This window comes from Balaenoptera ricei, chromosome 11, assembly GCF_028023285.1.
Source record: "Balaenoptera ricei isolate mBalRic1 chromosome 11, mBalRic1.hap2, whole genome shotgun sequence".
Classification (NCBI taxonomy): domain Eukaryota; kingdom Metazoa; phylum Chordata; class Mammalia; order Artiodactyla; family Balaenopteridae; genus Balaenoptera; species Balaenoptera ricei.
This window is the reverse complement of record NC_082649.1, coordinates 80,336,774-80,347,641: the sequence shown is the minus strand read 5'-3', so window position 1 is coordinate 80,347,641 and position 10,868 is coordinate 80,336,774.

Genomic DNA, 10,868 nt, shown 5'->3' with positions numbered 1-10,868 from the left:
AATTATTGAAAAGGCTTTCTCAAAAGTTAGTCTACTGAGATAATGACAGGATTCTGATGGCTGTCCCCATACTTATAGAACTGTTCAGACATATTTTTTGCAGCATCAGTTGGCATCATCCAACAACCTGGTAATTTGAGGGACTAGACTGATGTAGAAAGCTTATTGCTGATTGCTTGAATCAAACATTGTAATCATCATATATCCGTAGTTGTTCTCCTATGTCAAGGAAACGCCTATGAGACAAGCCCAATGGGAAAGGAGTTAAATAATATTCTGGGTACACGATCACTTGTAGAATGGCTTGGGACATGGTTTGTTTGCACTCCAGCTACGCTGAATGGAAAAGAAAGGAAACTCATTCATCCTTTCATTCAAAATACATTTGATGAGTTCCTATCATGTAGAGGTTACTAATTACTAAAGAACGCCAGTAAATGATACAGGAATCAGAGTCAGAGAAGTCCCAATCTTTATCCCTCACGGATTATCAAGACTGATTTTCTAATTAAAAGTGCATGATTTATTCCGGCCACTGTTGTCTATATATAACAGTGATTTATGATACCATAGTTTTCAGAACACTGGACAAAGAGCCAGGGAGAAGTGATCAAGTCCTAGTTTTCCTGCCTACCAGCTGTAGGACCTTGGATAAATCAGGGAAACTCTCTGGGATTCAGAATATATGGAGATAAGAATATTTCACGTCAAAGAAAGATCTAAAGCAATGATGCTTTCCCCCATCTTATAAAGACTATTTACTCTCCTCCAAATCTATATGAGAGAATCCCAGGGTTCAGAGAAGCTCATGAAGTAACATCACTCCAAGATGTATGCAATCAAGCTATTTTCTGGTGTCTGGTGTCTCAGGTGGGCAGGAAGCAAAAACAAGTTTTCCTTTTTCCTGTGCAACTCCTGGAGTAGCCGCTTGGTGGTGCCAGATGGCCTGTGTTTATTTGCAGACAAAAACTTCCAGAAACATTTTTTTTTTCTATACTTATAAGGCTACCGGGGAGTTCTCTCCTCTTTGCTATTTATACATATCTTCAGTCAGTATTTTTCAACCCATAAAAAGGTATTGAAGGGGAGATCTGGAAATCTTAAGAGCGTAGTAAACTGAGGAGAAAATAAATAAAGGAGAAATGAAACTAAGGAGAAAGATCAAGGAAGGAAACAAATGTAATACTCAGCAAAGTGTCACAAATGTCAGATTCAGAAACAAATTCAAGTAATTGCCTTTAATCATAAGTTAAAGAGGTGGTATGGTCTCTCGCAGCTGCAACTGTCTCATCTATAAAATGAAGATAATGCTACCTTATCTTCCTAGAGGGAAGGCTAGCTTCCAGCTCCAAGACCGCAGGCTCTGTTAAAGGGACTGATCAAATTGAGACCGTGTTTACCTATCAGGATCCTCTCTCCCCTCATGGTAGGAGGAGTCTAAGCAGAATGGGTTTATCTGGCCAAGATGGCAGTTACATGTTCAAATTTGGAGAGTCTTCGTAAACCCCATGTGCACTGCTGCCCCTGTCACCTGAGCCATCTCATCTCCCTGGTGACCTACGACAACAGCCTCCTGTATGGCCTCCCCCCTCCCTCCCTTCCTCTCTATAACCCATTCTGCATCCAACTGCCTGAGTCAGTTCAATCATGCACTCTCCTCCTTCACACCCTTCGATGGCCACCCGTCACAGTTAGAATAAAATCCAAACTCCTTCCTCTGGATGCCAAGGTCCTACATGATCTGGTGTCTGCCTGCCCGTGGCAGGCAGTGCTGGTTGACTATCCAATGCTGTATCAATGTTCTCTTCTTTCTTGTGAGCAGAAATCTGATGCTGTGGGTGACAGCACGAGCTCAGTCATAAACTCTCAACTCCCTGGATTCATGTGAGTTAGGAGTAGCCAGACAACCCATTTCTAGCTGATGAAGTATGAGGGGAAGACTTCTGGTGAGGTCTTTCTGGGAAAGCTTTTGTTCCCCATCATTTCCAAAAAGGACAAATTCAGCATGCATGGGTCTTTTACCCTTCACCTATCTTCTTCCTGCCTTGATTAGGAATGGAATACCCATAGGGAGAGTGACTATTTCATGACCATGAGGATAAAGCCTACATGCTCAATATAGAGAAGCAAAAGATAAAGGTATCTTGAGGCCCTGATAGCACAGAATATGATACCACCTTGGACCCCATACCTCTAGATTTTTTCTAATGTGATAAAAATACACCCATTTTCAGTTAAGTGACTGTTGTCTGGTTTTTGTTTCAAGTTGCCAAAAATAATTTTATGTAATATTCTCTCTCTGATTTGTCTTTTACGTTTCCCCCTTACTCATCCCACTTGCTACAGGTGTGCTGTGTGTGCATCCCAGATCTTCCCCTTCAAACAGAAAGGTCTATTTTCCTACCTTTTAGGAAGATTAAGTGACAGTATTCACCTCTTAGACTTAGAGGATGGCCTTGTTTGAAGAGAGCCGTCTTTCCGAAAGTATCACACTCTTTCTGAGGCAGCCCACATGCAATGTCTAAGAGACTTAGGGATAGAAATCCCAGCCCCATCCTTTTTCCAAAGGGGGCAACCATGAAGGACTATTCCAAATTCAGAGTTATTGTGGGGTTGGATGAGGCCTTTGTTGAGACTGTGTCGTAGCCCAACTACCCTCTCTTTCCAACTTTGCTTCTTCCCTTCCCTTCCAAAAATGTTGATCCCCAAAGTATTCCCTAATAAACCTCCTGCGTGGTTTTTTTTTTTTTTTTTTTTTTACAACCTATATATTTTATTAATCCTCCTGCATGTTACTCACCATCTATGAGTCTTCTCAGGGAGCCCAACTTTCAAGGACCCATGTCCCTTCCAGGCTCAAGCAGTGAAACCTCCCTGTGTTCTTGTGGAGCCTCTTCCCTTTCCGTGAGGAGTGTGGAGCCCAGGTTTGAGAGGTGGGAACATAAGATCTCTGAGTCACTACATGGAGTACAGCAGCCGAGGGAGTGCTTGATCTACAGCAGATTTTGAGTCATCAAGAAATACATTCTTATGGTTAAACCACTGAGATTTGGGAGTTGTTACCAATGCCTAAAACTAGCCTAGCCTGTTACAGGGTTTTGACTACACAAATGCAACAAAAACTTTCTGGCACTTATTCTGAAATGCCTTTTGCTCATCAAGATAAAAATAATGTGATTGGTCTTTTTTCAGCCACCTATAGACTCCCCCTTTCACCTCGAGTTAAAAATCATAGGACAGAGGTCAGGAGGCATTTTGTAAGAGATGAGAATCATTTTAAAATTTGAAATAGACCCTTTTCCTCAAACTCAAGGCATAACACCAGTTCTGACCTCCTCCGGATCAGTCTTTCTAAGTTTTCACGGTATTGTTCTAGTCTTAGGTTCTGCCATTCACCACCTTCCTTTTGGGTTTGGCTGAGCCATGAATTATCCTGAAACTTTGCAGTACACTGTATAAGGAGTTGACCTCTTTCATCTAGACAGCCAAGGCCATGCTCACAGCTGTTCACTGCTGGTCCCTTTATTAGGAAGAATATTTTGCTTAAAGGATCTCTAAAGTGGCAGAAGCTTGACACACAACTTCCATTAAACAAAAAGTTTACAGTAAGGAGCCATGCTCTGCTCAGCACTTTGCAAGCAGCTATTGGGTATGGTCTCTTGCACAGAGGCATATAGGATATTCTTCTACTTCTGTTCTGATGGCTGCCTTAACTACTACCATCAGCTGCCACTTATTGATAATCAACAATGTGCCTGGCTCTGTGCTCACCCCTTTAGAGATGTTACTTAATTTGGTTCTCCCTACAGCAGTGTATGGTACAAATTCTTATTCCTATTTTACCACCAAGGAAACTGAGACTCAGAAAAGGCAAACTTTCCTAAAATTCTACAGCTGCATAACATTAATGCCAGGATTCAAATCTGGTTTTGCCGACTTAAGAGCCCATGCATTTAACCACAGAACTCTGCCGACTTCCATGTGGGGAAAGGAGAGTCACAAATGCAGGGCTGAGATATTCCTCCCCTCAGTCCGTCTGTTTATCTCCTGGCTGCTTTGTACTTTGCTTAGGATCCTAGAAGGTCCGACACAGGAGATACTTTTTCAGCTTGGAAGGATTCATTTTAAATAAAAAAGAGTAGTTTGATAGCCCTTACTTCAGGGAAGGGAAAGGCATTTTAAAGCTAGTACAAGTGAGTTTTCCCCTTGAATTCAGTGTTAAATGGCTCTTGCAAGGACTCCCTGAAAGTTTTTTCCCCCCACCAGCCAGATTTTGGCTGGCAGATTACATCTCTGCCTGAGAAGATGCTGCCAGGCCAAACCCCCTCACACCGTGCTCCTTTGTGCCAATGGCGTGTTGTCAGGGATGAGGATGCAACCAGCAAGCACGGCCAGAGAGGCTAAGATAGAGTCATACAGACCATCTGCATGGCTCTCCAGCTTGCTGGGCTGCTTTGAGATCCTCCCAAGGACATCCTTTACACTGGGGTATTATCCACCAAGCACTGAAGAAGATTCTCCCCTTTCTGTAAGACACTCTCTGTCAGGGACTGGTGTTCATCTGTATCCTTCTTAAATTGCCAGTGACACTGCAGAGAAGACAGACACCTGTAAGACTGAACTTCCGTGGCGTCAAGTGGATGGTGACATCTGCTACATTATACAGCTAGCAGTTCAGCTCTTGCAGCTGACAGCAAAATGTCTTCACACGTTGCAGGGGCGATTCTGTTCCCTGCTCTCCTTTCCTGGGAGGCTGCCCTTCAGCATCTGGGTCTGAGAATGCCCGTCGGTCCAACATAGCCCGCAAGGAGGACCGTGTTCTCAGTGGTCCAGAGGAGGCCCCCAGGGCCTGGCTGCTCACCACACTGCCTTCCCCTGCAGCATCCCTTGCATGGCTGAAGGGGAGCAGGATTAGACCAGCGTTTCCTAAAATATATTTGATTCTTTCTCATAACAATTGTTGATTCACAGTGAGTATAAACATATTGAATAGCTGCTCAATCCTAGGGCTCCTTTTTCTTCTCGCTCTAGGTGAAATCTCTTTTAATCTCTTTCCATTCTCTTTCAAGGTGAAATCATCCAGTCCCGTGGATCGAAAGTCTTGACTCCCCAAATTACGTATCATTTAACCTTCCCCTTGGAACACTAAACTTATCTACCCTAGTGTCTGCTTGACAGCGCCACTTGTAGTTATCACAGGCTTTCAAACTAAAGATATTTAGTTCCAAATTCTTCTCTTCATCCCCTTCAATTTGATTTGTGCTTCTTCCAGTCTTTCCCATACTCCTCTCAATCCAATCAGAAGCCAAGTGGATCGAGCAGAGTCCAGTTGGGAGAGAGAAACCACAACAGTGATTTGAACAGAGACTTGTTCAAATACAAAGATATATTTGTATTTGATATATAGGTATAGAGTTGTTAACCAGATAATTGACAAAGACCAAAGAACACTAAGTTATTATAGAAGTGGCCGTTGAAGGAACAGTCACTAGCTGGAGAACCAAGAGAAAAGGTCAGAGTTCATTAAAGTTAGAGGTGAACAGACGTAGAGAACAAATGTATGGACACCAAGGGGGGAGGGGGGTGGGATGGATTGGGAGATTGGGATTGACATATATACACTACTATGTATGAAGACGGCTGGTGAGGGCCTACTGCGTAGCACAGGGGGAAAAAAAAGAAGGTACAATCTGTTTGCAGGACATATATTAAGTTAACGTTTAAAATGCATTCCAATATACATTCAATGCAGACAAATACCGTTTGATTCCACTTCTACGAGGTACCTAGAATAGTCAAATTCATAGAGTCATAAAGTACATTGGTAGATGCCAGGGGCCAGGGGGGGAGGGGGGAGGGGGAGTTAGTGTTTAATGGGGACAGAGTTTCAGTTTAGGAAGGTGAAAAATCGGGAGATGGATGATGGTGAGAGTTGCACAACAATGTGAATGTACTTAGTGCCACTGAACTGTACAGTTAAATAGGGTTAAAATAGTATGTTTTATATTATGTGACTTCTACCACAGTAAAAAACATTAAAAAAAAATTAGAGGTGAAGGTCAGACACCCAAGGAAGTAGTGCCAGTTGGCACTGGTGTCTCTGAAAGGAGGGCCATGAGGCTGGTTCTGTGAGTGTCAGAAAACTGCCACCTGGGTTAGCCCTTGCCATGGGCAGGAAGAGCTTCTAGGGTCAAGAAGTCGGAGGCTGGAGTGATTTTTATGGGAGCAGAAAGCCTACAGGAAGGACCTGGGCCCTTCTCTTTCCTCCTGCTTTTCAGTCTCTCTGTCACACTTGCTATTGGCAGAGATTGACAGGGAGCAGCTGGGAGAGCAGAAAGGTGGTTTGTTGAGTTCCAGCCTCAGAACCATACGGCGGAGTGTAGCAGGGCAGCCTTCAAGCTGAGAGACAGTAACATAATAATCAACCTATCCATTATTAGCCACTTGATAATTCAGTTATCCTTGGTTCTTTCTTCCTGTTTAACTACAGCAGCAAATCCACCAGGAAGTCCTGATACTACTGTCTCCAAAAGAGTCCTTAATTTTGTTGACTTTTTTCCTTCTTCCCCGACATAAACTTGATCTAAAGCTCCATAACCTCTAACCTGGACTCTGGCAATATCTGTCTAACTGGATTTCTAAATTTCACTCTTGCTCTCCTCCAAATTACATAGTCATTCAAAAAAGGTTTATTGGGTACCTATTATGCACCAGGAACCGACCCAGTCACTTTGATTACAACAGTGAACAAAACAGATGAAGCCCTGTCCTTGTAGAGCTTTCATTTTAGTCACTCATGTCTATCCAGAGCAGCAAGGTGGCTCTATTAAAATTTACTTTACATTGTGTAGCTTCAGAGGCTTTTCTATTTCAAATACTATAGAAAAAAAGCCAAACTCTATGAAGTATAAAGTCTGGTATGATCTGATGACTTCCCACCTCTTCAGACTCCGTGCTGTCCCTCTTCTTCTGTATGCTCTGAACAGAGCGGCCAAATTTCAGTTTCTTGGACATGCCAAAATTTTAAGTAATTATCTTCCTTGTTAGACATATGTCTCCCCCACTAGACTGAAAGTTTCATGAGAGCAGGATCAGTGTCTATAGTCTAGCAAGTAGTGCAGTGCCAGCTACTCTATAAATATTTGTAGAATGAATTAATCAATTAAAAGCTCCAAGAAGTCAGTTTAATGTTGTTTAACCCAGCAGTATCCGAACTTATTTGGCCACAGAATCATTCTTTTTTTTTTTTAATAGCTACTTTATTTATTTATTTATTTATTTATTTATTTTGGCTGTGTTGGGTCTTCGGTTCGTGCGAGGGCTTTCTCTAGTTGCGGCAAGCGGGGGCCACTCTTCATCGCGGTGCGGGGACCGCTCTTCATCGCGGTGTGCGGGCCTTTCACTATCGCGGCCCCTCCCGTTGCGGGGCACAGGCTCCAGACGCGCAGGCTCAGTAGTTGTGGCTCACGGGCCCAGCTGCTCCGTGGCATGTGGGATCTTCCCAGACCAGGGCTCGAACCCGTGTCCCCTGCATTAGCAGGCAGATTCTCAACCACTGCGCCACCAGGGAAGCCCCCACAGAATCATTCTTAACGTAATATCTCTCAACCCTCCTGAAGAACTCATGTTTTGTTAATACACATTGGGGAACACAAGCTTTCAGCTGGATCTTCTCTGGCCCCTTGCTTAACTCCAGTAAAAACACCTTTCAACCACAGAGTACTTAGAATCAAGTTTTACTCTCTCAAAATGCAAAGAGAAAAGGATTTATGGGTCGTTTTTATGAGACCCCAGGAGGCATCCTAGGTTGGAGACAAAGCTATGGTCACTGAGTTCTAAAAAGATTGGATTCCAATGCCAACTCTCATCTGTAAAGTGAAGATTACAGTTCTGACATTTCAGGATAGTTGGAAAGGTATAATGAAATAAAACACACAAAGCACCTGGTATAATATGTGGCACAGAGTAGGTTCTCAATAAATATTAATTCCCACACTTTCACCTATTCCCTTTTGTCCATCTATTGACACATAAATAGCTAACAGTCTGCAGGAAATAATGGAGAAATAGACAGCAAAACCTTGGTACAGATTTTATTAACTAGTGGACAGGATTATCAATGAATGCATTTTTATAATTTTTCATCTGTATAATTTGCTCAGCTCTCCAGTAAATGTAAGACGTCGTCCTGCCCTTGAGAATTTAAAAATAATTGGGGACAAACAACTAAATGAAAAGAAATAACTAGAGAGATAAAGATGCCAATAAGAAATAAGAGTTATAAGAAAGGAGGCATAAGGTTTGACATATCTGAGGTTCCCTCTTAAAGGCATGGATTTGCGATTCCTCTTAGGGAGCCTCCTATACGGAGCAGTTTCACAAAGACTTTTGGATGGAGTTGGGGAAATCCACCCCAAATAAAAGGAAATTCTGATTTAACAATGTATCCTTCCAAGATCATGGCACATATTAAGGAGTCTGTCCTCAAAAATCCCCAACTAAAGAAAGATCCAAACTACTTTCTAAAACCTGACTTCTCAGCAGAGTACTTCATTACAATCCCTGGTGAAATCATTGGGTAATGATTACCCAGTCATTAGTTAAGTCCATGTCACCTGTAACCTGCCTTCGCTAATCAAGGTCGTTTTAATTGTTGCTACAAAAGCCTTGCTTGTCCTCCAAGGGGCACGTAAGCTTAAACCATAAGACGTTCACCTGCGTTGTTTTCCAGGAACTTGGACTCAGCTGTGTCTAGTTCTAGCTGAGCCTGTTAACGCCAAGATAGGCCCACTGAGCCTCCAACTGGGCATGTGCCAGTGTCCGCTCGGTGAACTTTTGACGTCAGAGGGCGGAAAACTCCACCCTCAGATCGTGCTAAGCACCTCCAATTGCACGTGCGGAGCCCTGTAGCCTAGTTACGCCTGCGCAGAAGGAAGATTCCTGCACGTTTTTCCAATCACCTTTCCCCACGCCCCGCACGCCTATACCTGCCCTGCTGCTTTATTCCGCGTCCCATAAATAGCCCACCCCAGATAGCTACCCCCCCCCTCCAGCCTTTTGCCTTTCGGGCGGGCGGTGGGTTTGAGATGTGTTCTTTTGTCTTCTCGCTTGGCTGTCTTCCTACTAAACCTCCTTTTTGCTGCAAATCTCGGAGTCTGGGCATTTTGGGTTTGCTGAGTGCCGGGCAAAACGAAGACGGTTCAGTAACACTGGGAAGTTCAAATGGCAGGCTAATTTTTCTTCTTCACCAAAGTTGAAAATCGCTTGGACTCTGAAAAGTCTCTGTTCCCTACTAAGGCAGGTAGAAACTGAAGGGAACAAAATGACAGCAGAACTAACCTGTGGAGAGAGAGAGGTCTAGAAGGGATTCCACAGAATACAATTTCTGCAAAAGGCTATCACTTTGGGTCTCCTTAGAAAAAGACGTGGTCCCTGTCCCACAAGCCTAATTTGTGAAAGTAAATGAGATTAGAGTTTGGGGAAGAGGCTGAAGGGTGGCCATAAGAGTTTGTTGCATACCGAGTGTGAGGTATCGGTGAAGCACCCAGGAAGACGTTAAGTATGAAGTTAGATTACCAAAAGTGCTGTTTGTCTACAATTAGGATAAAATTAAACCCGGTTTTTGAAATGGGTTCTGCTGAACTTTATAATTTATCCAGGGGACACGGGGGAAAGAGAATGGGCAAATCAGATGGCCTGCACCTCTCTGTCAGCTCCAGCAGCTCCAGTCTGTCTTCTTACTGTCTTAATTCTGTGTCCGAAAAATGTGTTCACTGCTTTCAAAAGACACAATACTAGGTGACTTTAGGATTCTCCAGATTCTAAGTGTGGATCTACAGAACTTGGGAGAGTTTCTAGTGTAGAACAGACCCTGCCCTAAAGTTCCCCTAAAGGTGATTACCTTCTGGGATTATGGCTTTTCTTCTGTGAGGTGGTTTTCCACATTGCATTTCTTCAGTTTCCTATCACCTACTGACTTGATACAGCTTTCAGTATTAGGCAGAAATTTTTCTATTAAAAACAGTCTAATGAAGAGAATCTTATGTGGAATTTCTCAAATATAAACAAACTCCGAGTTTAATGAATTGGCTAATGATTCATCTTTAACGTTAAATTTTTGGTAGGAATGTGTGTTGGGCATACAAACGCTTGAGAATCCACAAAACGGTATATTGGTGAGAGACAATAGGTAAAACAGCCGTCAGATATTTAGTAAGAAAATCCAAAGGAAGGGTATACAGGAAGATGGAAAGAAAGAAGGGTTAAAAAATAAGAGGGAGGGGGGAAAAAAAAGGGAAAGCAAAAATAAAAACAGCTTATAGGAAATCTAGATGGCTTTTTTTTTTTTTAAACTAAAACCTAAGTGGTTTTACCTTCCTCCATCATTCTTCAGCCATTCTCCTGTTGCTCAGTCTTCTGAACAGCTGGTTAAAAGGGCAGGAATGGTGATTGTGAAAATGACTAAAAAGGAAAGGAAAAGAGAATGGAAAATAAGATTGTAGGAACCCAGACTAAGCAAATCTACTTTACTTGCCGCAAACATGATTTAGAGCAACCTTGCCCAAACTCTGATCCTGAGATACCGAGAAAAGAGGGAATTCAAGGTAGAGAACTTGTATAAAACGATTTTCATCGACAATCTGTTTCACTTAGAATGAGATTTCTCTTAGGGCCTGATCAGTCCTAATTTCCATGAGGATTTAGCTTTCGGCTAGATTACTTGCTCCTGGAGGAAAGCAATCACTAAAAATAGCCTTTTCTTTATTCTCAGCACCAGGGCATAGTTAGGCGGTGCATCTGAGTTAAATAAAAGTACTTAACTAATGCTGACCAGAGATATAAAAGTAAATGACTTTCATTAGTGCAAT